At 36.3% G+C, this 26,636-nt stretch overlaps 1 protein-coding gene and 1 pseudogene across 11 annotated transcripts in view; one reads left to right on the forward strand and one right to left on the reverse strand.

Annotated features, from left to right (window-relative positions):
- Window positions 1-26,636, reverse strand: part of TENM4 (teneurin transmembrane protein 4) — a 2,941,751-nt gene that overhangs the window by 2,854,004 nt on the left and 61,111 nt on the right. The window lies entirely within an intron of this gene.
- LOC147576783 (ubiquitin-conjugating enzyme E2 C pseudogene) lies at window positions 21,111-21,722 on the forward strand (annotated as a pseudogene).

The raw sequence follows: 26,636 nt of genomic DNA on the forward strand, positions 1-26,636 counted from the left end.
ATTATTTTATAATTACATTGTTTACCACTGAAAATGTAATAACACGGACTAACATTTTAAAAATATATATTTATTCATGTATGGCTTTTTAGAACCATAAGGGATCTTAGAGATCATTTAATCTAGTATTTACCAAAATGTGATCTATGGTCCACTTTTGGGGGTATCTGCCTCTGGAAAGCTTATTCACTGTGGGCTCCTAAGATACACACTGGGCATACTGACCCAAATCTCTGGGGATAGGACTTGGAATTCTATATTTTAAACAGGTCTCCTAGATATTATTTATATCTACTAACGGTTGAGAACTATCATCTAATTCAGCCTCTTAAGTTTACAGTTAAAACTTGAGGCTGGGTTGATCCAAAGATATATAATAACCACTGGCACAATCAAGTAAGATTCAAAAAAACTTTTGGAAAGCCTTATACACAGCAGAGATATCTTATTTTATTTTCTTACAACATCACTTGATAGCTATTACCCTTAGTTTTTACATAGAGAAATCAATTCCCAGAAATGCGTTCTCATCTAACTTCAGAAAGTGTGTAAAATTTTGAGCCAGCATGCAATTTCGTACCTTCTGACTTAGAGTCCACTATCACCCTATGCTTTCCACTGTGCTGTAGGTTGAGTGTTAACTGCACATTCTTCAGAGTTATCATTCTATGACTCAGATTCAAGGCTTTTGGTATGGATGCTACAGTAAGGCAACTCAAACACAGCTGAATGTTTTTAAATAAAATAGCAGCCCTACAGGATATATACTTATATAATATAATCAGGTGAAAAAGCTCTGTACCATAACACAAATGTTTCTTGTCATAAACTCTTAATCGTTAATACATTCAGTCTCAGGAATTCTTAAAACGGTAGATCTCTCCGTATTTCACTCACAAGTTTCCCTATTAGAATCTCTGCAACTAATGTTAACAAAGCATCCTGTTGTGTGAAGCTGTGGCAGATAATTGCCCTTGGGTTTTGAATATCTTTACATTGTGTTGAAAAAGAAGAATATGCATATAGCTAGATGGGATGAAGATAAAGGATTAAATAAAACTTAACAGAAAAGCAAAATAAAGGCTTATCCTTTTCAGTCCCATAATTTGAAAAAAAAAAAAAAAATTCCCCAAGCAGATCTGCCCCGAGACAACCTTAAGCAGCATTAAGGTTAGTGATTTTGGAACCCAACCAATCTATGAGAAACTTCTCAGGGGGGGAAAAAAGTGATAATTACACAGCACTTGTTATATATCAGTGCTTTTGAAAGAGATTTCATATGTATTATCTCTTTTCAAATTTATAAAAACACTAAAAAGCAAGTATCATTTTATTATCCTTATTTTACTAACTGGAGCACAGATGGGTGAAGTAACTTGTCTAAGGTTGCTAGCTCTTTCTTGGATGATCTCTTATTCCTTCTTTTGTTGTTCACACACCACTGTGTGCATGTTTGCATCACATTATTGTTATAGCCTGCTTTATATCTGGGAAAAGAAGTGGCTGTGGAAGATCATCTCTCCCTGGATAAGTTTCAAGATACTTCAGTGTAAATAAAGGCATCAAACTGAGAGGATTACCAGGAAACTTTAGGCTATCACCACCAACTACAAAAAGAATAAGTAACAATTACTGAAAACCCACATTGCTTTACTTACATAATAACATCAAATCAACAAATACCTATTTACCCTTGTTACTAGATAAAGAAACTCATTAAGTGGGAGTAGCTTACCCATTATGTCAGAGTAAATGACAAAGCAAGAATTCAAACTCCAATCTGTCTCCAAAACCCATGCATTATCCCTACTGCACTAAATACCAAGTTGTCCTAGTCTGTTTGCCTCAACTAAGTGATGGCATGAATTCAGACTGTTTTGCATATCAAAGGGAAAAGTAAAAAGTTGTTTAAATGTGAGATGCTAACACGAGTTGTGATAAGATGACACTCACCTTCTGCTCAGGAATAAAACTATTATTCATTTGAAAGCCCCTATTCTCAGTGGGAAAAAAAAATAAGGAAAAATACAGACACAGTGAGGATTTTCTACATTGACTGGATCTTCGCAATCTTTCAGTCAACAGTATCTTAAAGAGGAATGCCAATCCATTATAACTTCAGGATTTGGTACCATTTTCACAATGAGCATAGCAATGAACATAGCTTATGAAGTCCAGCCTCTGAGTACTTGGCATGCTGATCTCAGGAAAGACAAAAGGGTGATATGCAACATGATAACCCTTAAACACTTCTATTATGACCATTCACTCTTTCAACACATTCACCCAGACGATTCACTCTTTCACCCAGAGAAATTTGTGAGTCACTGGTGGAAGGGGGAATACAAAGATGGCTTACAATCATTTTTTTTTTTTTTATATATAATTGCATTGGCTTAGTTTTGAAAAAGTTATTTCCTCCTTGGCAATTTGGTTATAATTACAGTAAACAATTACTAGAGAGAAAGAGAATTAACCCTTGTGGATGACATAAGTTATATGAAGAACAAGTGTTTTATGTATGTTATCTCATTTAATACCCCCACCAACCCCAACAAATGTTACAACTAAGTTATAGACAGATGAGCTATTTTTTCAAGAACAGGAAGAAATGTAGTGGTAAAGCAGAAATTCATACTTTCTGGGGGCGTCTGGATGGCTTAGTCAGTTAAGCATCTGACTCTTGGTTTTGGCTCAGGTTGTGAACTCATGGCTCATGAGTTCTAGCCCCACATCAAGCAGTTCTAGCCCCTGCTTAGGATTCTCTCTCTCTGCATCTGCCCCCCACCCCCACCCCACTCAAAAGAAATAAATAAGTTTTAAAAAAAGAAAGAAAAAAGAAAGTCATACTTTCTGGCTCCAAATACCCTGCCTTTTCTTCTCACTCAATTCAATATTGTAATGGCTATGGCTTCATAAGATAATACGGACACTTGTTCACTTTACCTTATTTGGGAAACACACATACACATACACAGAGGCACTTACACACACATATACATGCAATACAACAGAAAAAGAAAGAAAAAAACTTAACTGAAACAGTATAGCCTTAAAAAGAGTTAGGGAGGTACTTGCTAACTACACATTCAATAAATGTTTATTAATCTTTCAGGAGCCAGCAGAAAAGGGAAGTTTGGTGAGCTGGGACAGAAAGAGATAATTGTTGGCATAGTGTTCCCAAAGAGTTGGAAGGCAATATCTTATGGGGAGGGGGGAGGTGGACATTAGAAATGTATGCTTATGTAGAATCTGTGCTGTGTGAGGCATTGTGTTAGGAAGTTTTGTACAATATCTCACCTGATCTTCAAACAACCCTGTGAAGTAGGAAATATTAACTTCTACAGATGATCATGTGAATGTTTGAGAGATTATATAACTTTTCAAGTTCATGTTAGGGTATGACAAGAAGAGTCTAACCTCCATTTCCACACACTAAAGCTGCCGCACAGTTGGAACAATTATACATAAGTTAAGAAATTAACTTTTTTAAGAAATTAATTATTATAACTAAGATTGGAGTTTGAAGGAAGGTAAATTCAAATCTCTATTTTCACTGCCAAATGGCAGATAATGACCACTTCAGAATAATCATTAGCCTGACCTTCTCCTTTCTATTGACTCATCAGCAATGCTCCTTAGCTACACTAAAGGGGTGTCCTCATATCCTCACAGACCTGCAGCTGCTTGGCCTGTGCTATGTCCTCCACTAGGTCTGATAGCAATGGAACCTGGGGTCGGACCAAACCTCTGGGAAAGAGCCAAGTTGTCCACAGGAGATTTTTAAATATGAGTTAAATAAAAAGGAAGAACAAAAAAGAATATAATAAACCCATTAGAGCAATCATATATTATCTTCTACCAAAGCCACTGAACTTTGTTGTTGCTCTTACTGTTTTTCATGAAACAAAACAAAGTATGGAAAGAGGCTGTAAACCTTCCATGCTGTTAGCGGTCTTGGGATTAACCTTTTTTCGCCTCTATACAATATTACTGTCTATGCTGGTTCTGAAGTTCATTAGCTCTTTGAAATCTTGTGTATATTTTTTGTTTTGTTTTATATTAGAAACACTTTGTAAATAATATTACTTCCTGTTGTTTTAAAAAAAAAAAAGAGTCAGGGATACAGAAGCCAATGCTTTAGGTGCAATTCAATATTGTTCTCAGTTTTTAATTATTCTCAGTCATTATTTAGCTTAACCTCATCCTTGACTTCTGGCATAAGTAGAATATTTCTTTCAACTTACCAGCTAGCCTTACACTTTTAGTTCAAAACATATCCTGTGGCATGCTTCTAATGATCTAGAGGCCAGAATTAAAACAACTGTTCTTGGTTTTTAATCCTATGAGGAAAAATGATTCCAGAACTTTACTTAAAATTAATCAAAGTGCAGTGTTTATTTTGCCTTTTTAGAACCTGGCTTTTGACCTAAGATACACTATGAAAATATTACCCCCAAAAAGAAAAATAGTCCTCTGTCATCCATTTCTAACTCTATTGATTTCCCTGCTATAAGACTATCAAAAGCATGAAATCCCTTCCAATAATAACACCATGTTATCCATTAGGTTGTGTCCACACTCCCACCCAAAATGACATGTTGAAGTACCTCAAAATGTATTTTTATTTGGTAAAAGAGTCAGTGCACATATAATTAGTTAAGATGAGGTCCTACTGAGTAGGGTGGGCCTGTAATCCAATCTGACTGGTGTCCTTATAAGACAGTCACGTGAAGACAGAGACACAGGGGAGAAATGCCATCAGCTGACAAAGCAGTGATTGAAATGATGTAGTGCAAACCAAGGAGCACCAAAGATTATCAGCGAGTCATCAGAAGTTAGGAAAAAACAAGGAGGACTTTCCCTACATATTTGGAGGGAGTATGGCCATGCTGGCACCTTGATTTCAAGCATCTAGGCTGAACACCGTGAGAAAATAAATTTCTGTTATTTTAAGACACCCTGTCTGTTGTAATGTGTTTCATCAACCCTAAGAAACTAACACACATTATAACAAATGTGTATATTTATTGTAGACTCCACCATATTTGCATGCTTTGTACTGAATTCAAGTCTCAAAGTAATGTTTTTTATGTCTATTTAATCTAACTTAAATACACTGGCATTCCCTTAACCTGGTACTTATTCCTCGATATCAACTATTTCCTTACTTTCCTTACTCCTTATGCAAATCTCAGTTGGAAAGTCTCCTCCGGAAAGAGGCCTTCCCTCACTACCCTATTTAAAATAGTACCTCATACCAGGGGTGCCTGGGTGGCTAGTTGGTTAAGTGTCTGACTCTTGATGTTGACTCAGGTAAGGTCATGATCTCATAGTTCGTGAGTTCAAGCCCCACATTGGACCCTGTACTGACAGAATCCCCCTGCTTGGGATTCTCTCTCTCTCTCCTTCTCTCTCTGTTCCTCCCCTGCTGTGCTCTATCTCTTCCAAAATAAATAAAAAGCTTGAAATAAATAAAATAAAATAAAATAAAATAAAATAAAATAAAATAAAATAAAATAAAATAGTAGATCACTCCTTATCTCCTTATTTTGCTTTATTATTTTCATGTCACATAAAAATTCCTGACACTATATTGTATATTTATTTTTGTACATATTTTCTGTTTGTCCAAACTTGAGGGTAGACTCCACAGAGGTAGGAATTTTGTCTTTTGCCCTCCTTCGTACTTTCAGTATTTGTAACAGAGATTAACACTGTAGGCATCAAAATAAACTTTGAGGGTTGAACAAAACCATTACCATTCTGTATATGAGGAACCTGTTCTCAGTACTAATTTAATATTAGAAAGGACCAAAAAGTTCACCCAAATATGGACCTGGATATCTGAAGAAAAAAGTCTGAGCCTAGGCTAATCTGAATTCTGTATGTTGTTATTGTTTCTATGCTGCCTTCTAAAAAGATTATAGCTTTTAAAGACCTAGTTCTTCAGATTATTTTATACATACCAGAACTGTATATTCTATTATCTAGTTCTGAAGCTCATCTCTTTACAACTTCAAAATAGAAACACTGCTTCACTTTCATAATACAAATTTTTCTCTGTAGAAGAATGTCAACACACATTACTACAGAGCTTTTCTTATATAGGAGCTCTTAAATTCAATCATAAAAATGCTGAATTCATTTATTCATTCATTCGTTCATTTATTCATTTGTCCTTAATTAAATATGGTGCCCCTGTTATGGGGTAAAACTCAGGCTGAGCACTGTGAGGCATTTAAAGTTGCAAACTGGTGCACCTGGGTGTCTCAGTCAGTTAAGCATCCGACTTCAGCTCAAGTCATGACCTCGTACTTCGTGGGTTCAAGCCCCACATTGGGCTCTGCGCTGGCAGCTCAGAGCCTGGAGCCTTCTTCAGAATCTGTGTCTCCTTCTCTCTCTGCCCCTCCCCTGCTCATGCTCTGTCTCTCTCTGTCTCTCAAAAATAAATAAACATTAAAACAAATTTAAAGATAAGTGGCAAAGAGGCTCAATGTTATAGTCCCATGGAAGAGATAAAAGAGATATATAAATCAAGATATTTTAGTTAAAAAGTGATAAATCCATAAAATACGCATCATACTAGTTAAATTAAAAAAAGACATGAAGCCAGAGCTGTGCGTCCTCACCTCTCACTGAGGTTTGATGCTCTATTTGTTCTCCTTCCCCTCAGTCCTAAGGATGTTAAGGCCCCCCCCTTCCCATAATTTCTAGGCTTTGGGTGACTCACTTTGCTTCTTTGTCCCTTTAACTCTGGCAACACCTCTGTAAATTCATTAAAGTTTATTTATGAAAGCTGCTTCATTTGAACCTTTTGGGAAGAAATCTATTTCCTATGATATAATTGCTGTACTTAGTATATTTCCTGATCTATAGTAGTCACTCCATAAATGTTATTTATTAACAGTTACTGTTATTCCAAACTATACTTTCTTTCTTTCTTTTTTTTTTTTTTTTAAATAAGTAACTCTATGCCTAATGCAGGGCTTGAACTCATGATCCTGAGATCAAGAGTCGCATTAAGGGCTTAACACAGGTGCCAGGAGTCCCCAGACTAGAACATTTCTAATAATCATGCAGCCATGCATAAGCAGGTATGAATTACTACTGCAGATACACATTCACTAATATTAGTCTTGAATTAATTTCACCTTTAATTACCAAAATATGCCTTTATTTTAAGTTAACATCAGGGAAAAAAAATTGATCCTACTGGCATATGAAGCAAGTTTTCATTATTTCATTGGTTGAAACTTATCGTAAGCAAGCAAACATTAAAATCAGAAGTACCTTTGAAGGAATAAATACACTTAAAATTTCTTAGCTTTCTGAAAAATTTAATGATAATTACATTTTTATTACAGATAATAAGATGATTAATATTTTTAAAGTCCTAATAAAAAAATGTAGGTCAATATACTTTAAAGAGCTTGTTGGAAATTAATGATTGGCCTTTGGCATTTTCCACTAATTTTCTGTCTTTTAAAGAATTGCAGAAGATAAGTGTTTTGTCTGAATCAAGCATCTCTTGTGTCAGACTATATCCTTAACAAGTGCATAGAAATAACAGAAATGATTTTGTGCTCTCCAACTGTATTCTCAGAACCCTCTTAGGAGCTTCTGAGAAAAACAAATAAAGAAAAGAAGGGTGATATTATGTGCTGAATTGTATGCTCCACTCCTCAAATTCTTATGTCTAAGCCCTAGTGCCACAGAATGTGACTGCATTTTGAGACAGAGCCTTTAAAGAGGTAATTAACTCAAAATGAGGCCATTAGGGTGGGCACTAATCCAATCTGACTGTGGTCTTCTTAAGAAGAGGAGATTAAGACATACAGAGTGACAGCAGAGGTGCCTGGACACAAAGGAAAGGCCATCTGTAAGCCAAGGAAAAAGGCCTCAGAGAAAATCAACTCTTCCAAATCCTTGATCTTGGACTCACAGCCTCCAGACCTTTGAGAAAACCTGTTGATAAACGCATGTTGTTAACCCAGTACTGTACCACCCAGTAGGTGATATGTTGTCATGGTAGCCCAAGCAAACTAATACACTCAGAATATATTTATTTGATTACTTTTCATAAAATGCGTGAAGCATGTGATATTTTCACTAACTTAAGGAAAAACATATTGCCACATTTTTCATATAAAGATTATTAATTTTTAAAAATGTATAGGTAACATAATAAAAACAATTCCAAACATATTAAATTGCTGTTACAACAAAATTTTAAAAGCTTAAAGAATGTTTATCCTCATAAGGAAAGTCAAGATCATAGAACATATTTTTTGGCAAAATGTAGTAAAAAGAATATATTGGTTTCATTCAAACTTATAAACAAAAAATCTCAGTAATAATATGGAATCTAAAATAATCTCTGAATACCAAAATAATGGAATTAATTTCAAACCTTTTCTGTTTTTTTGGCACGTATTTATTGAGCAACAGTGATAAGGTATCACGATATAGAGTTGTCCAATATGATAGCCACTAGCTACATGTGGCTATATAAATTTAAATTGATTCAAATTGAATAAAATTTGAAATTCCATTCTTCAGTTGCACTAATCACATTTCAAGTGTTTAACAGTCACATGTGGCTAGTGGCTAAATTATTGGATCGTGCAGATATAGAACATTTCTATCACTGCCCACTGTTCTATTAGACATTAGTCCTGGGTCCATGTCCTGGATTTTTCACTTACTAGTTATTTAATCTTTCTTCAACTCAATTAATTTATTTTCACGTAGGGAGCAATGAGTAAGCCAACTCTCAAAAGATTATTATGAGAATTTAATGAGCTAACACCTATGAAGGTCAATTGTAAATTGAGAAATGTTATAATAAGTGTTGTGCTATGCCAAATGAATGTACTAGTGGGTCAGATATGTAGCCTAATTTGAAGGAGAGTATATGGCATAGGTAAGTTAAGGCTTGTAGACAAATAACTACCATATAAAATAGAAGGTGAGAAATACATAATTAATGGGGAACTACAGAAATGTTCAAATATTTTCCCCATTGCTTAGGTATAATAGTCCAAACTCTAAACAATCTGGTCTTCTGATCTCTTGGTTATTTATTTATTTGTTTGTCTTGTGTTTTTCTTTATGCTCTATTCTACCTAGATTTATTATTATTAGAGTTTGCTTTTTTTTTTTTTTTTAAACTCAACTCTTCCAGGCAAAACCTCACTTTCAGACTTTCCTCACTCTTTCCTGGACTGTGTAACGTGGGGCTAGGCTGCTCCAGTTTGACCCCTAGCTTCTTCCATCCCTTCATCTGGCTGACTCATCTCAGACACCACCGCTTCTCAGAACACTCCTCTGACTATCCTAGTTGTCTATCATCACGATTACGGTATTTGGTTGAAATGTCCTGTAAGCTGAAATCACCTCTCTCTCTACTGACTGCAAATTCTGGATAATTAGGAATTATTATTCTCTCTATCACTGTTAAACCCTCAAAACCTACCACTGTTGCTAGCTCATAGTAAGTGTCCAATATGTTAACTGAAAAAGGGAAAGAAAAAATGCTTTTAGCTGATGAGATTGTATATGTGGGTAAGTCATCAAGGAGATGGTGTTTTAATGACTTCCTTCAAATGTGATTTTTTTTTTCCTTTTTGACTCAACCATGCTGTGTGCACCACAAACATAAGGACTAGGTCTTTCCTTCATGTCTAATATAGAACCTAAGCCTACATTTTGATTCACAAACTTAATATTTGGCATGATTTATCTATAATTTGTTGTTTAGTTCATTGCAGATTGAACTAAATATAAACTAAAGTGGGATAGAAAATATCTTAAGTATTTCATAGTCATTTACTTTGTGCCTGGGAATGCCCCCACCCTTTTATATGGATTATTTCATGAAACCCTTACCACAACCCTGAGAGTTAAGTATTATATTCATTTGACAGATAAGTAAATAAAAGCTAAAGGCAGTTAAGTGACTTGTCAAATGTAGAGCTAGTAATTGGTGGAACTGGAAATTAAACCAGGTCTATCTGATTTGAGGGACAATACATATTCCACCAGAACAGTAAGGTAACTATGGGATGATGACTCCATCTCTCAATCATAGGTAATATTTATGTGAAAATTTGAGGTCCTTTTTCCCTTGCAACCAGGGTAAAGGATATCTGATTTTTTTTTAGATAATAATTTCACTCATCTGTTATTTCTGTCATCACAAATGTTTTAAAGATATACTGTATTTAAGCTCATTTCATTTATAGTCTCCTTGTGCATAAATATCTCTTTAATCCATTCAGTTTCTTTCAACTTCTCAGATTTAATTTACCCCAAAGTTTTTCCATTAACAACTTACTGTATAGAACAAAAAAATTCTTCTCTAAATAACATTTATACCAATGAAGAGCATTCACTATTCTTTTTTCATTTATGTGTGTGTATGTATAGGTATATGTAAGGAATCTGAGATAAACACATTTGATACAAATCTCTGGGAAAAATGATTCTTTCTTAATGTTTTACAATTTTTTTCATTTATGAATGTTTGAGTTGATTTATTGAGTTTAAACTAAACTGATACATTATTCATATTAATGATGCACATAAATAATGTTGATTTTTATCTCCAAAAGTTCCTTTAACAAATTCACTAGGAAGAAGGCTATAACTCATTGCCAATACTTTATCAACTCATTAGAACATGAAATTTGTAAGAATTTTTGTTTAGCTCAAGGGAGAAAGTGTGTAACATTTTTTCATAGGTAAGGTGAATGCTAAATATACTCAGGCAAATTAGAATAAGGACAAATTATTATTATCAACATTTTAAAAGACAACTCTTGAAATCTCTTATAAATGGCTGTTCCACTGCATTTTAACTCTCTACAAATTTGGCATGAGAACATTTCATTTATTTTGCAAAATAAACATGTCAACCTGCTAATTGGAAAAAGTAACCATGTTCCTAACATTCTCCGTGATATCTGTCCTGTCAAAACCCTTCATTTTTTCATGTAATTCAAATTCCAGGATCTTCCACACTGTCTTTAAAATGGTCCCAAGTTAGAAACATCTACAGTCATTCAGAGTACTATTCATTGTGTCATTAAAGAACCTACTATGCCTACTTTGGCAGATCAAATTGTCATATCCAGGGTGAGGAAAAAGGAATAAGGAAGATGAAGACTGACGACAGCATCAAATATAAAGCTCCGAGTAACCATTCAATCACTTTGCAAACATTTACCTAAAATTTATTCACGCTAAGTAATTCCTAGCTACTACAGATACAGAGAGGAGTGGGATGCAGTCCCTGTGCTCAAGAGACATTTATATAAGTAACTAAAAAATGCAATAATGATTCTAGCTATAAATTAGATAATATCTATAGCTTGGATAGCAGACTGCTGACACATGAAATATTCTCAGTAAATATTAGACTTTTATTATATATAATACTATAAGCACAGCTACATTATACATTCATATATATCACAAATACTATATGCCATATATATGCAATTTTTGTGCTATTAATATTAATAAAAGCAGAGGGTTTTATTTTTTAAAGTTCTGAAAAGTAAAGTGTTATAATTAGGATGAGAAAGGAAAGTCGCCAAAGCTCTCATAAAATGGTTAACAGATTAGGTGGATCTCAAGAAATAAATCAAATAATACTTATAGAAAAATGAGGAGAATTTTGTACTAAATAAATAAGCAGTATTTCACTTGCGTGTGGGAAAAGAGGAGCTTGTGTCCTAAATCCTGAACTTCAGGGGGCCCACCCCATCCTAATAGTGTGACTATTCCCCACCCAAAGTTTACACCTCACATTTTAGACCATGCTCTGGATATACAGGTCACTGGAGTTCCAAAGAACCATACAGTATTTTATTCCACCTTCATTCTCTTAGGTGCTGACCAAACCACCATTGTTGGGTTTTTTTGTTTGTTGTTTTGATAGAAATCACATATTCCATTGTTTTGTTTTTTTATAAATTTTTTTTTCAACGTTTATTTATTTTTGGGACAGAGAGAGACAGAGCATGAACGGGGGGAGGGGCAGAGAGAGAGGGAGACACAGAATCGGAAACAGGCTCCAGGCTCTGAGCCATCAGCCCAAAGCCCGACGCGGGGCTCGAACTCACGGACCGCGAGATCGTGACCTGGCTGAAGTCGGACGCTTAACCGACTGCGCCACCCAGGCGCCCCGTTTTGTTTTTTTATAGAAATCACATATTTTATTTTATTATTTTATATTTTTAAATATAATTTGTTGTCAAATTGGCTAACATACAGTGTATAAAGTGTGTTCTTGGTTTTTGGGGTAGATTCCCATGGCGAACCACCATCGTTCTAAGTATATTACTGAATGGTGGCTCAGGGTTGTCTTTTTATGAGGTGTTTGGTTAGAGACTGAATTAGTGGGCTGGGCTGTTCAGATGTGGAGGATTCAGAACATGGACCAGGGATAACAGTTTAGGGTAATTTTTCTTTGTGCCACTACAATCTGGGGTAGAATTCTAAGGCAAGAAGAAGATTCTAAATTTGAACTGAGATTTCAAAACCATTATCAAATTATTTTTATCAAAGAAAGAAGATATACTTAACAGTGTGATAATCAATTTGTAGTTTTTAACTATTTAGACACATGTACTTTTTAACGAATTTTTAACTATTTAGACAGGAAGACCTCCATTTGGATGCTTGCCCCAGGACCTGAAAAATGAATGGGTTTGTGACCTAACCATAAAAGTAAAGTTGTCCATGTCATGGTATATTGATCTATATAACAGAAAAACAGACAAGAGAAATGAATAGTGGGGAGAAAATGGTGACTAGAACAGTAATGTTAAATTCAGATCAGAAAAGACTGGTGCTAAGAAGCAAGAGTTTTATCCTCTAGAGTGGTGTGGTAGGGAGAAAAATGGCTTCCCAGGATATCTACATCCAAATCCCTATAAACAGTGAATATTACCTTACATGGAAAAAGGGATTTTGAAGATGTGATTAAATTTCCAGATTTCGAGATGAGGAGATTATCCTGGAATATCCAGGGGGTCCTAATCTAATTATATAAGTCCTTAAAAGCTGAGAACCCTCCCCAGCTGTGTTCAGAGAGATGGCCCTATGGGAAGAGAAGCATGAGAGGGACTCAGGATTGCTGGCTCTGAAGTGGAAGGAAGGAACCATGAGCTATAGAAGGCAAGTGGCCTCGAGGAGCTAGAAAGGGCAAGAAAACTAATTCTCTCCTGGAGCTTCCAGGATCTAATGCAGCCCTGCTGATGCCCTGACGTTAGCCCCTAATACCCATGACAGATTTCTTTCCTCCAGATAATAAATGTTATTTTAAGCCTCTAAATTTTTATTAATTTGTTACAGCAGTGATGGAAAAGGCAGAATATAGGCAGCATCGTTGGTGAGGACTGGCTTATTTAGCCAACTCCTAGGTAAAAGGAAGTAGCAGAAGAGCATTTTATGTAGAGACATTGCCAGAGTTCTGATGGTAAGGAAGAAGTAATAAAGGGAAAATACGGGGAAATAATGCAGGTTTCTGAATTGCAGGACTTCTCAAAGCCTCTCATAAGTTAGGGCACATTGTGACTCTCCAAGAAGGATACACAGCATTTCCCTAAATTATTTGAATAAGGACAAATCAGTTTATTTTCATATGGAGGAATACCTCACCAGACAGAACGTTGCTTGTAAAACTATTATAAGGAAAGAATCATCAAAGGATTCTGAATAGGGAAAGAACCTGATCCAATATCAGTCTCTTACCAGGCTGGCTATGGGCAATAGGAAGATATCTCATTGTATCCTATACTTATGCTGCATTCAAGGTGCAAGCACAGAGCCAGGTACAAGAGGGGGACCAAATATTCCCTAGCATTAGAAAAGGGCAGTAAATGCTTTAAATTCCTCCGAATCTTCTCTCTTAAAATATATACAATGTTCATCAGTACAAAGCATTAATTATTCAATTTTCAAGAATCTAAAGAAATTAATTTGTCTTTTTATTATTTATATATACTTGGGAAGCCTTTGGGAAGGCAATACTCAAATCATTATTTTTTTCACTTAAAGTGGAAAATACTGCAGAGAACTTCGAGTGAATCCTTAGTAGTGTTGAGGAGAGAACTCACATCCAGAGGTTGGCAACCTGTTTATGATTACACAGCTGTCTGACGGTGTCCTTATGGCTAGAGCCCAGTTCTCTCATTATCCGAAATTGTGGTTTTCCTATTATTCGTTAGGATCATTGTGCAGTAAGCATTATGTTTCAGGGAATATTATTAGAATGCAGTATACATACATGTATAGACCCTTTTCCCTTCTATAAAATAAAATTACCATCTCCTACCTTCCACTGTTTCCAAAGAGTTTTAAATGGATGAGTTTTGCAGATGTCTTTAAGATGATAATAGGGTTCTACTTTACTTAAAATATTATCTGCTTGGAATGAGATAGAATTGCTTAATTCAGTTAACTTGTGTGGGCATAGTTATAAATTCAGTGGCATATTTTAACATAACATGCTATGTTCTTCCCCTGTTTATTTATTGAGCACTTATTAAGGACAGAGCCCTCTGCTGGGCACCGAAGATACAATGTGTGGGACACACAGTCATCCTTAAAAGAGATTTTACTTTGGGTTGAGAGACAAGTAAGTGATTCAGAAACTGGCAACTAAACCCGCAAGGCAAGTAGGGTTCAGGAAAAGGAATACAATATAAGCAGAGAGCAAATCATAAAAAGAATTGTGTTTACTACAGACTTAGAGAGCATCAAAGACTATCCAGGCCTCAAAACTACATCACTGGGACTCAAGAAAACCCAGAGTACAGGACAAGAAGAAAGAGGTAGAGGAAGAGGAAGAGGAAGAGGAAGAGGAAGAGGAAGAGGAGGAGGAGGAGGAGGAGGAAAAGCAGGAGGAGGAGAAGAAAAAAAAAAGCAGGAGGAGGAGGAGAAAGAAAGGGGAAAAAGAAGGGAGAAGGAGAAGGGAGGGGTAGAGGAAGAAGAAGGAGGAGGAAGTACAGGAAGGAGAAAATTATTCCTCCTCCCCCCCAGTGGCATTCAGCTGACCCATTTTTGTATGCTCCTAATACCCTAGGCACACCCCCAGTTTTGCCATTGTTTCAATACTTTGTAATGCTCTGTTTATCTATTTACCTGTGTGTGCAACCAAAAAGATTTTTAATCTCCTGTAGGTAATTAACCAAGTGGTCTCCAGTTCTTATCTTTTCCATGACAAGCAAGGTGCCAGGCTTATGGTAAGTACTATGTTAATATTAATTAAATGAATTATTAAGGCATGAAAATATTTCAGGAGAGGGAATTATTCTTTCTCATTACTTTTATTTCTGCAAATACAATACTTACTGCTGGGCTGAGAATTTGAGTTTGCATCATATCCCTTAGCACCATTTGATTTGGCAGTAGGGTGAGTCAGAGAGTTACACAAACTCAGGTTCACCCTGACTTTCAGAGACCCACAACAGCCAGTCCATCTCTCAGCACTACAAAGACAGAACCCCTAGTATAAACTATTGATTTTAGTTAATAACAACATATCGTTAGCTCATCAACTGTAACAACTGTACTACCCTATGTGAAATTTTAATAATAGAGAAAATTGTGAGGAACTGCTGTACTTCCTTCTCAATTTTCTATAAACTCAGAATTGCTCTAAAAATAAAAAAAAATCTACTTAAAAAAAATCTAGTGCACATATGCTTACTTCTCATCTAAAACTTCAGCATATTGGGGCGCCTGGGTGGCGCAGTCGGTTAAGCGTCCGACTTCAGCCAGGTCACGATCTCGCGGTCCGTGAGTTTGAGCCCCGCGTCAGGCTCTGGGCTGATGGCTCAGAGCCTGGAGCCTGTTTCCGATTCTGTGTCTCCCTCTCTCTCTGCCCCTCTCCCATTCATGCTCTGTCTCTCTCTGTCCCAAAAATAAATAAACGTTGAAAAAAAAAATTTAAAACTTCAGCATATTGAATTCTGTGGGTATGGTACACTTCAAGTGTATGTTTCTAAGTTCAGGAATTAGATTCTTAAATTTTACTATATAAAGTGTTGAATTTTATGACAGCACATTTTTTTTTTTGTTACTAGGATAGTTTAGATTTAAAAAAAATTTTTTAATGTTTATTTACTTTTGACAGAGAGACAAAGCAAGAACAAAGGGGAGGGGCAGAGAGAGAGGGACACACACAATCTGAAGCAGGCTCCAGGCTCCAAGCTGTCAGCACAGAGCCCGATGCGGGTCTCAAATCCATGAACCATGAGATCGTGACCTGAGCCGAAGTCGGACGCTCAACCAACTGAGCCACCCAGGGTCCCCATTACTAGGGTAGTTTAAAAACAAGTACAACTAGCAATAAGTTTAAAGTGAAATATATTCCTATATAGTCTTTACAGCTTAAAGTAGGCACTGTTGCTTTCCCCTTTATAGCTGAGAAAACAGACTCAGAGATGTGAGGTCAAATGTCTCACAACCAGCAAGCAGCAAGTCAAAATTCAAACTGAGACATTTTTCTTAACATTTATGCTGCTTTTAACAACATAAAGGTTAAGTATAGAGATACTGGTGAAGCATATATAAATATATAAATACAAGGAAATTTGGGCCTAACTCTTCAGTTACTTGACAGACAGCCTGGCTCGTATCCACTATGTAGCAGCAACCCATCCATGTCCTCAACATACTGACTTATTTATTAAACAATATTCTGCCAAAAGGTCACAATTTAAATAATGAAAGCAATAAAGTAATGGATACATTTCTGGATGAAATACTGTTGGCTAATTCCCCCCAATCTATTCACAGTCATTTTTAATTAATATTTACAACAGAAAGAATTCCTGTTCCAAGCAAGCAGCTATGGGTTCTAGGAGCTGCTCAGCATGGAGGTCTAAATGTTATGCAATGCTAATATACAGATGGATGATCCAGGCGGGACTGCAACAGAGAGTCCTTCGGAGAGTGTAGAACTTTCTTCCTCCTAATCTCAGATATGACATCATTGGCATATTAAAACTTACCTACTTGGTACAATACATGTGTGTTGTAGGCCATGTGTCCGTGAAGCTCATTTCTATTGGCTTTTGCATGTTGCTCTTTGAGGACTGGGAATGCTTTTCTCTACTACATAAGTACTAGTACCTCAAGTACTACTGAAAGAATTTCACCATGACTGAGAAAATGGGAAAATGAAAGCAAAACATGACAATGTCACAGTAAGCACAGTCCAGGAGAACTAACATTGTATTTTCAGATTTAAAAATGTTTCAAACCACAACTTTATGAAAATTGAAGCTTTTGTTTAGTCTATTTTATGTTATTTTATGTCATTAATTTCTTCCCTATTAATGGCATTGCAAAGCAATTATGGAAACTACAGGTATAATTTCCAGGCAACAGACCCTGGTACATACTTGGTATTTTCGGGGTTTTCACTGAGACGGTATATACATCCTTTTTTTTCCCTTTATTAAAGTAAGAACCTATATTATTATACTATTACTATTAATTATTATTACCGAATATATTCTATAGTAAAATTTGAGATCTAGAGTAAGATTTCTGGGATTTACACTGTACCTCCTCCAATATTCCTTAATAAGAAATTCTGGGGCACCTGGGTGGCTCAGTTAGTTAAGTGGCTGGCTCTTGGTTTTGGCTCAGGTCAGGATCTCACAATTTATGAGATCAAGCCTGGCATCAGGCTGTATGCTGACAGTGCAAAGCCTGCTTGGAATTCTCCCTCTCTCTCTCTCTCTCTCTGTCTCTATCGTGTGCGCACGCACATGCATGCAAAATAAATAAATAAACATAAAAAAAAATAGAATTCCTCATGGAAAACTGTTGAAATCCTTTGGCTGTTTGAAGTTAGTTTGCTCACTTTAAACTTTAAATAATAATGTAATTTACTGCCTTGAGTAAAATATCCAAACCTAGTATCCTAACATTTAAACCCCACTTCTATCCACTTGCTTTCTCCATACTGACCACATATCTCTTGGTGTCACCTCAACCCCAGACTCCTATTGAGCCAAGAACAGTCAGTTGCACATGCTCTCCCACACCCAATGTCCCATAGCTCAACTTCCAAGAGGGCTGTCTCACTCCCTGCCTTCTTGCCCTAACTGTTCTATCTGCTAGCCATCTTCTTTTTTTTATTGACCGACTTCTAAATCTTCGTTTGTCTTTCAAACACTCCTCTCAGAAATACCTTCCCTGCAAACCCTCTCTAGCTTTAGATTTATATCACACTGGGATGCCTATTCAGCACTCATTCTCTGCTTTTGCCTTCCTAACACAACACCCATTTTGTCCTCTTCAAATTCTAGTTTATTTGATTGCCATTCCTTGTTATTTCAGGATGAGGATGTTTGAGACAGAGGTTGAGGGAGAGACCTCATCTGAGAAGGTGCTATTCTACATCCACTTATCATGAGGTGCACTGGTCTGGACTACTGGAATCAGAGACCTGGATCCAATCTCAACTGTACTATTTACTGGCGGTGCAGTCTCTAACAAGTTTACTTTCCTGAGTTCTAGTTTTCCAGTATTATAATTAAGATTATAATGTCTCTTTTATAAGATTATTATAAAAGGTAATTTTTATGAAAGGCCTAGAATAGCTCTTGGCTCATAAAAAGAAAGGGATATTATATATGGAAGTATACATAACCACTCTTCTGTGTAGAATACTACACAATGTTTTCAATAAAAACCCTAAGTCTTTTATATCTTGCAGCTATACTTTGTTCATCAATCTGTACATTGCTGTTTAGTCATTTATGTATATGATATATAGACAGATACAAAATTATACCATATATATGTATATGTAATTACATATAAAGAGATATATAAACATATATTCATACATTTGGATATATGTGGTCATCTTTTTCCCCCTTCTCTCTCTATAAATATATATATTTTTCTCTCTATGAATATATATACATATATTTATATTTATATTTATATTTATTTATATTTATATGACCAGAAGATGAAGATGGTAGGTAGAAGTTCAGTGTAGTATATAAAATTCCAGCTCTGGATGGATGGGGGTTGAATTCCAATTATCTATGGCATCTGTTAGTAGCATGGCTTAAGCAAGCAACTTAAGACTTCTGCACCTCATTTTCTTTGTTGAAAGTTTAAGAAAATAGAATCTACCAGTACAAGTTATTTCTAGGATTGAAGGTTACCGTCTACATGCAATGTGCCTGCATGTGTATGTGGGTGTGTGTGGTATGTATTTCCCCTAGGAACAACAGTTCAGTATTCACTAATTCAGTGTTTGTGAAGGCTTCATATAGCTACCACAAACAATAAGAATTAAATATATACATATATACACATTATGTATATGTGTATATATTGTATTATGTATATATATATATTGCATTATGTATATGTATGTTATATATACATATAATACACACACACATATATATAATGTGCATATATATCTACACATTTATTGCCTTGAGGATCTAATTTACCATTGTATACACCACTGCACTCTGTCAATAACTGTTGTTTAACAAGGATTCAGTTCATTTTTGCAGAAGAAAGCAAAGGAAAAATAGAGGTATGGAGAGAAGAAAAGATATCAGGAACTGCATGGAAGGTGACTGCGTGCAAGACGGTTCTGAAACTCATCACAAGGTTGACATGTGGCTAATGACTCTTTTCCCATCAAAATTTGACTGCCAGGTTTTCATGGAATGTTCCTCTGTAATACCTTTCATGGTTGGTGCCCTTACTCCCTGCCACTTCCCCTGAATGCCAAATATACCTACACATGCTTTCATTTTTCTTCTTAAAATATTTGCCACCATTTATAGCATCACCTTCTTTGTCTCGGTCATCCTTTTTTCCAGTTATGACAAGCTCTTGCTAAATCTGTAAATGAGCTCAGAGGCTTCCTTCCTTTAGGATAATTCTTCATCTTTCTCCCTCTACTTTGCACTTCATGCTGGAATTGCTTGTGCCCTGTCTACGTATTATTTTTCTTTTCAAGCAAGCTGAGCAAGAGACCAAAGGAATAATTTAACAAGAAAAAGTAAAGCTATTTGGTGATATATGAGAACATTTTGACAAAAAGTGATAGTAATAATAATTCCATGAGTAAATGACAGCTACAAGCTGGGCATCATATTAGACCTTTTATATACTTTTATGGGCTGAACTGTGCTCCCACAAAATTCATATGTCGAAGTCCTAACCTCTAGTACTTCAAAATGTGACAGTATTTGGAGATAGAGCCTTTAAAGAGGTAATTAAGGTAAAATGAGGTTGTAAGGATAGGCTCTAACCTAAATGACTCATGTCTTTATAGGAAGAGGAGATTAGGACACAGATGTGCACAGAGAAAAGACCAGGGAAGACAGATGGGGATAATGGCCATTTAAAAGCCAAGGAGAGGTATCTTAGAAGAAATCAACTCTGCTGACACCTTGGTCTTAGAATTCTAGTCTCCAGAACTATGAGGAAATAAATTTCTCTTGTTTAAGCCCCCAGGCTGTGGTACTTTGTTACAGCAACCCTAGAAACTAATACATACACTTCATTTTATTTGCTTCCCACCGCATCCCATAAAGAACAAATAAGTATCACTCTCCCCTTTTTATACATGGTGAGAGGAAGGCTCAAAAATAACATTTGAAGGATGCCATTTGAAGTGGAAAATCAACCCACTGATGAACGTGATTAAATAGAAACTAGAAGCAAAAATAATCTGAAGCAATAGGTTTGTAGGCTGATCCTCATACATTAAATATGTTTTCTAGTTCCCTATGTTATTTACTTAACTGATTTTGTCCATTTTGTGCCATGCTTTGTGATATGTGCTGAGGATTCAAAGAGAAAACAGTTCTTGCCCCCCAGAAGCCCATGGCTTTTTAGAGAAGATCCACACAAAATTCATTCATTAATTCAATATATTGTACTGGATATATTCACTACATCTAACTGCCACAAGTCTAGACACAGACATGATCAACTCTGCTGAGCATCAAGGAAAGCCTTGTATGCAGACAGGCGGGTCTGCAGTCCTGTGGTGGTGCTCCCCGAATTCTCATGTCCCTGCCAGCACCTTCTGGATGGCTTCCCAGAACCACAACCCAGCCTTCACCAGCATCACTGCTTGCTGCCCACAAAGGAGCCAAGCCCAGCCAGGGCACTGGCCACTCCATGGGCAAGAGGCTACAGCAGGAGCTGATGACCCTGATGATGTCTGGCAACACAGGAATTCCTATCTTCGTTGAATCAGACAACCATTTTAAGTGGACAGAGGCCATCCATGGAGCAGCTGACAGAGTATATGAAGATCTGAGGTATAAGCTTTTCTTGGAGTTTCCGGTGGCTAACCTTAAAATGCACCCACAGTGTACTTCCTCACACCGTGCTACCACCCCACTGTGCACACCTGGGGTAACATCTGCTTAACATCCTGAAGGACAAGTGGCCCACCCTGTATGATTGTCAGGATCCTCCTGCTGTCCATACAGAGCCTGCTAGGAGAACCCAACATTGATAGCCCTTTGAACATACAAGCTGAGCTGCTGAACCCTGAAAAAAAGCCCACAACCCTTAAAAAGTATCTGCAAGAAACCTACTCAAAGCAGGTCTCCAGACAAGAACGCTGTCTTATCCAGCCTCTCTCCTTGTGTTGTCTTTTTAGTTTTCCCTTAGATGGTCTGCCCTTTCTTTGATTTCTGCATAGGACTGTATCTTAACCTGTAGTGTCATTTTTGTTTTCTGTTTTTTTGTTTTTTGTTTTTTTTTTATTAAGTCTCTGATTGAGTCCTTATGATAAATATATTAAATGAATACATTTGGGATTTTTACAAAAATCAAAGGTCTTAAAACAATGACTCATCTGAGGCTTGAAGTATGAGGTGGTAAGACAGAACAATGGCTGATGGTTTCTCAAATGGAAACAAGGACCTATGCTACTGTTTAGTCACTAGCTGGGCAAAAAAGCAGATAAACAGAGCAAGGTGAACTGAGGCACTCCTGAGCCATTTCAGTTTTCATCCAGACTAGCCTTGCTCTGACATGTTGCTCCCCTGAACACAGCATGGCTACTGCTTTCAGCAGAGTTACCTGCAAATAGTGGAAACCCTGTCAATCCTGATGATAGACTGACTAACTGAACAACTGGTTTATACTTGCCCATTTATTTTTAATCTGAGCTGATAATGCTACCAAGCTCTTCCCTTGGGAATGTATATGAAGATAAATGAGGTAATTTATGCCATAGGGTTCTGAACTCCTTAGAAGAAAAATGTTACAATAAATTTACAGTTATATTATATATTCTTTAATAAATATTTGATTGGATGTGCATAGAATATCTATGATCCCTTAAGAGATTTAGAGGAAAATAGCCAAGAAAAGACCTATAAGCCTTAAACTGCCAAAACCCCAGAAGATGATTTAAGCAATGCAATAAGTAAGTAGGTTGACCTATTTCTCATTTTAAGGGCAGAAATAAAATTACCATTCCTATGTAGGAAAAGGCTTCTTCCCACGGTGAGTATGAGCAATATTAACACCAAGCTTTCTCTTTCTTTAGAAACACTTCTAAGTTAGGTTTAGAATGAAAGAAGCTCAGACAAATACAAAAATACAACCATGAAAATTAATTACAGTAGCAGGTCCTTGACTAACCAATCTAGTCCCTTTTATGCTGTTCCTCAGTCAGGGTACACTGTGGAAAAAGCAAGGGCCTTGAAGTCATAATGACTGGTGTTCCACTCCTTTCTCTTCCAATTATAGGCCTCTGACCTTGGACAAGTGAGTGACACTCTCTGTGCTTTCATTTTCTCATCCATAAAATAAAGACATTAATAGGCAATGTGAAGATTTGCTGTGAATACCCAATAAGATAATTTTTTTTCAAATACCCAGAACTCCAGCCAAGGTATAGCAGATGGTTGCCAAATGTTATATATTGTGCTTTCCACCAAATGTGTGGTTTCTAATAGCCATGGCATTAGACTAAATTTTAGGACTTTAATGATGATATATTAAACAGTAGTTATATTATCTTATTTAATCCCCAATAACCTTCTATAGTATAGATACTAGTACCATTACTATTTTACAGATGAGAAAACTAAGCTTTAGAGAGGTTAATGAAAAATTTAAGAAGGGGAGGGGGCCCTGAATGGCTCAGTTGATTGAGTGTCCAACTCTTGATTTCAGTTCAGATAATGATCCTAGGATCGTGGGATCAAGTCCCACACTGGACTCTGTACTGAGCATGGAACATGCTTGAGATTCTCTCTCTCCCCCACCCCCTTACCCCTCTTCCCAGCTTGTGTGCACGCTCGCTCTCTCTCTCTCTAAAGTAACAAATAAATAAATAAACAAACAAACAAATAAAATAAAGACCTTAACGAACTTACCAGATTCAGAATGTTAATAAATGGCACACGATGGACTTCACACTAGTACAGTACAGAAGAAACTACTTTAAAATCACCACCAGGGGCAACTGTGTGTGTGTGTCAGTGTGAGTGTGAATGTGTGTGTGTGTGTGTGTATGTGTATGTGTGTGTATGTGGGTGACTCAACCCAAGCAAAACTTTAGTTTAGTTCCTATTTAATGATGATAATGATACTGATTATATCTCAGGTTTCTATAACATATTTATATTTTATAAATTGTTTTTTTTCTATTTTCTGTTGTTTGTTTGTTTTGAGGGATTTCTTTTGTACAAGAGAAATTTAAGCATTCAGAGTGAAGAAATCACTCCCCCATATTTTAGGAGATAAAAGTGATTCTCAGAGAATAAGTAACCCTACCTTATTTTTACATACTTAAAATCCATACTAAAACACTGTAGTTTTGCTTTTGATTAATTAACACCTTTTAACTTTTTAACATATCTTAACTGCGAGATCTCTGTGATAAATTAGCAATTGTTGGGAAAATATTCTATAATCATACTAGTGTTGCACATGGGGTAATGCTGCTGGGCAGTGGGGCGAAAGTCTGGGTCAGGAGCCCCGGCTAAGCTGCTGACTAACCTAGAGAACTTAGGCAAATCACTTATTTATGCTCAGGGTCACCTTCTCAGGTAACAATGGCTATAAAACTTTCATCTAAGTATCTTACCTTACCAGAGTGGAGGTAGCTCAGCCCCAGCACCATCAGCTATGCCCTCCATGGCTCAGGTCTACCACAGACTCCTCAACTAACTTGTTTCTCTCTTTATCCCAGTCCTTGTATTTAGAGTTTCTTGTTCCATCCTTCAGGATTGATTACCTAGTTAGACTATATCCATACTTTGGTTTAATTTTTCCCCACTTACTCTGTCTCAGATTATTCCCAAATTCATATGCTGCAGCCTGTAGGTATTTCCCATTCCATACTAAATTAGTTCAGGCCTGAGGAAAATGTACTGCAGAAAATTCAGAAGTCTGGGCTGCTTCTTGTCTGGGAGAATGACCCGTACAGAATATAAAAGAGACAAAGGGAAGTGAAAGAAAAAGAGCAAGGCCTAGAAGTTAATGGGAGAAAACTTTAGGGAAAATACCAGTTTAGGATGGCCATGTACTCCCCCGCAGAGAGGGTAAGAGCTGAACTTTTAGGAGACAGATGTGCTTGCAAAATTCTATGTGACCCAGACATCTCCAAACACCTCGAAGATCACTACCAGACATTGTGGGAGCTCCTGAAATGTAGGTGTATCATGTCTTATTCTTGATTATGTCTGCAGTAACTGGAGCGATACACTGATGGTAGGGTACAAAGATACGTGTTCAAAGGGAAACCTGCCTTTGTTCCCCAAAAATGTTCTTCAGTTCTGAAAAATGTAATTAAGTACTCCCAAAACCTAAATATAATGCCCTAAACATTTCTATCCTTTTTACTCAGTGGGAAGAAGAGAGGTAGATTCCAATAATTTAGACTCAGATAACCTATTAGTGAAAAGAGTAGAAACGTGATGTCTGAGGTTAAAACAAAATTAAATAAATGGAAATTAATATGTAGTTGTGGTTCAAAGTTTGATGAGAATAAGCATAGAAATAGGTTGATGTAGGGGTGCCTGGGTGGCTTAATCAGTTAAGCATCCGACTTCAGCTCAGGTCATGATCTTGCAGTTCATGTGTCCAAGCACCGCGTCGGGCTCTGTGCTGACAGCTCAGAGCCTGGAGCCTGCTTCGAATTCTGTGTCTCCCTCTCTCTGCCCCTCCCCTGCTCGTGTTCTGTCTCTCAACAATAAATAAATGTTAAAAAAATATTTAAATTAAAAATGTTTTAAAATAGGTTGATGTATCTGTGAAATATCACCTCTTTTATTCAGTATGATTTTATGGCAGTCAACACAACATATTTTATAAATTCTAAGATACATACTTTATGTTTTAACACTTCTGAAGTTGGGATGCATCTTAAAATTGATAGCATGAATTGGCTTAACTGGCAGCATTTTTAATGATACATAAAATAGCACTGAATTTTAAAACTAGTAGTATCTTAGAGTCAGTGAATTATGTTAATAAATGTATGATGAATAAGTTTTTGAAGGACACAGAAAGAGATACCTTTACAATTCTTACAAGATTTCAGTCAATAGTTCTCAAACTTACAAATACATCAGAATCATCTGGGAGGCTTATTATATAATACAAACTGCTATCTCTTCCCCCGACCCCAGAGTTTCAGATTCAGTACCTCTAAATTTGATGCTCATACCACTGGTCTGAGACCCATTGTTGTAGGCCATTTAAAAAAATGTTTGTTTTATTTTTTCATCTCAACTTTCACTGATACTAATTTAAAATTTTCAGTTAGACTTTTATGATATCACACCTAGAAAATTATTGTTGCCTCCTAAATTGTCTACTTAACTGTCATGCTTTCCTCATTTAGAACCATCTTTTTTTAGAAATAACAGAGTTAGTACCTCCATACACACACACACACACACACACACACACACACACACACACAGAGGCATACGTGTGCTTAGTTTATAACTGAAGGTTATTCATAGACCATAATCTTCCTGATCTAATCTACTCCTCTGAATGTTTGACCATGGATTCAGCCCAAGAACATTTTATCAACTAGTTCCCAATATGTCAATCTAGTTCCCAATATGTCAATCTCTTTTACAACCAAATGTGTTTGCACTTACTTGTTGCTCACCTACAGGGTGCAGGCCTACTTTATTTAGTTCAGCACAGACTACTTTCCAGAAACATCATCTCCTGTTTCCATTTGTTTTTGGGTTTTTTTTTTTTTAATACACCAAAAGAGACATTACTTCTTGACATGAAGTTCATTAACATTATCATATAGTCATATTACATAATCATTATGTGGGTGTGCTTAGTTTTTACTTCATCTAGAGTAGGATCATCTTACACTGAAATCATATTTTATTTCATTTCTCTGAATGAATGATTAACAGAATTTTTGTCACACCATTAAGACTCAATGAATGTTAAATGGAAGTATATGTGGAATTAGCTATATTTTCAATTAGTTTTTGGACTAGTATGCAAGTGGTCAATATACATATGTGGTTCTATTTGACTCAACAAAAGACTACTAAATATTATGTGGAAGTTCTTATCTAAGGCACTGAAAAGAAGAGAGATGGAAA

This window comes from Puma concolor, chromosome D1, assembly GCF_028749965.1.
Source record: "Puma concolor isolate L17-30 chromosome D1, mPumCon1.1.hap2, whole genome shotgun sequence".
Classification (NCBI taxonomy): domain Eukaryota; kingdom Metazoa; phylum Chordata; class Mammalia; order Carnivora; family Felidae; genus Puma; species Puma concolor.